The sequence below is a fragment of the Pseudophryne corroboree genome, chromosome 2 (genome assembly GCF_028390025.1).
Source record: "Pseudophryne corroboree isolate aPseCor3 chromosome 2, aPseCor3.hap2, whole genome shotgun sequence".
In the NCBI taxonomy this organism is placed as follows: domain Eukaryota; kingdom Metazoa; phylum Chordata; class Amphibia; order Anura; family Myobatrachidae; genus Pseudophryne; species Pseudophryne corroboree.
In genome coordinates, this window is record NC_086445.1 from 300,409,740 (window position 1) to 300,412,122 (window position 2,383).

The 2,383-nt window shown below is 41.5% G+C and overlaps 1 pseudogene; it reads left to right on the forward strand.

Annotated features, from left to right (window-relative positions):
* Nucleotides 1-1,539: 1,539 nt before the first annotated feature.
* On the forward strand, nucleotides 1,540-1,658 carry LOC135051611 (5S ribosomal RNA; annotated as a pseudogene).
* The last annotated feature ends 725 nt before the right edge of the window (nucleotides 1,659-2,383 follow it).

The following is a 2,383-nucleotide window of genomic DNA, read 5'->3' on the forward strand; positions in this document are numbered from 1 at the left end:
ATATTATATATATATATTATATACAATTATATATATATATATATATATATTAAACTGGTGGTGATTATTAAACTGGTGGTCAGGTCACTGGTCACACTATCAGCAACTTGCAAGTAGTACTCCTAAGCAGACAATCACAATATATATTATACTGGTGGTCAGTGTGGTCACAATGGCAGTGTGGCACTCTGGCAGCAAAAGTGTGCACTGTACGTTATATGTACTCCTGAGTCCTGCTCTCAGACTCTAACTGCTCCCCACTGTCAGTGTCTCCCCCACAAGTCAGATATACATTATACAGTCACACTATCTATCTATCTATCACTTCAGCAAGTAGTAGTACTCCTCCTAATGCTCCCCAAAATTACTACTGTGTCTCTCTCTACTCTAGTCTCACTCTCTTCTCTATAAACGGAGAGGACGCCAGCCACGTCCTCTCCCTATGAATCTCAATGCACGTGTGAAAATGGCGGCGACGCGCGGCTCCTTATATAGAATCCGAGTCTCGCGATAGAATCCGAGCCTCGCGAGAATCCGACAGCGGGATGATGACGTTCGGGCGCGCTCGGGTTAACCGAGCAAGGCGGGAAGATCCGAGTCGCTCGGCCCCGTGTAAAAAAAAAATGAAGTTCGGGCGGGTTCGGATTCCGAGGAACCGAACCCGCTCATCTCTAATATATATATATCTCTGCATATATCGTGTAAGACAAGGTGCTGTCAAAATATAGATGCAGAGAACAATGCCTCTATTGGAAATAAGCTGGGATGTCTACAATTATAGATAGTTCTGACACAAAAAATATCTTAAGATAATAATAGTCATAGCAATTATGGTATGAAGAGTGATAATGTCCTGGCCTCAGTTGAAGACTGCGGTTCCGGCCTGTATCAGAGAGAAAAAGCCATGTAGAAAAATTGGCTCTGATATGCAGTAAGGTCAGATATGATTAAATATATCTCTAACTGAAATGTTGCTATCTGTGGGACGCATCCACACAATAGAAGGGGCTTACGGATCTTCAAACCAGGTGAGCAGGTCAGAACTTCATCACGTAAAAGAAGATGGTGCCATAAGGAAAATGTATGAGCGGACCCCCCGTGGAAAACGCATTTCGCCCGTAAGGGCTTGTTCACCCGGAAGTGTCCTACCCTCTGATGAGGGTAGGACACCAGTGATTCTTGTCTTATAACACATAGGACCTTTAGCTTCTGTGTGATATTTCTGTAATAATACAAATTGCAGCTAGGCCGCTTAATTTTCCTATTGAAGCAACCAGCTTGCCATATTAGGCCACCCATTGAGGCTACTAATTTGCCACACCAGACTAGCCAACTTATTTCATGGACTCTCATCCACGATTCACGGAGCACGGTACCACGTTTGTTGGAACTGTTGAACCGTGCCTAACGTGGAAAGCAGATCTACATATTTTCACTCACTTTACTTATTCATTCTTTCTTCTCTATTTTCTCTCATCATTTCCTACTTTATAATTTCTTATATAGGTGCACTCTCATTGGTGTACAGACCACATAAATCTCTACTACCATACCACGCTGCCAGCGCCCGATCTCGTCTGATCTTGGAAGCTAAACAGCGTTGGGCCGGGTCAGTACCAGGAGAGGAGACTACCTGTGAATACCTGGTGTTGTAGAGTAGGAATTAATTTCCCTCTATATGTGAAAAGGGACACCAACAGCAGTATCACCACTAATCCTATCCAGCATTTCTCCACTACCTCGTTTAGCCATTTCATCTTTATTGCAGTTAAATGCCTCAAATTTTGTCTACAAATATGGTATTTGTCTATAACTCAGGTGTTTAATCATAATTTTTTTGGTGACCATTGATCATTATTTAACTTAATCTAAGTGACGATAATTGGGCATTCCTACAATATCTCGTTTGACCACCCCTCGGTCCCATTAATACAGAAATTCTGTACTGGTCAGGGGAAATGGGGGTATGACAACTCAGTGTCTACAACCTTTCCGAACATTCTTTGAAATAAAGAGACCAGAACATTTTAACATTTTTTATAATTCTTTATTCTTTCATGGATCTTTTGGATGGGTAATTACGGTTTAATATTATCATTAAAAGTTATGTTTTAAATATTTCCTAATATACATTACTGAAAAATGTATTTTCCTTGTACAAGAGTGCGCCCACACAAGAGCCTTCTTTCCCTCCCATTGCAAGTCTGTGTACTTTCTGGCTCTGGGCACACCACCAACTAGGACAGCATATAATAGGAGAAAATTGTGAATATTTCTCTCCTTCCCACTAACAAGGGTAACTCACTGTCCAATTTTGGTTCCTTCTCTATAAACGTTATTACATCTAATGTGACCTGTGCCCGATCGCCCTGTGTCTTGTCGT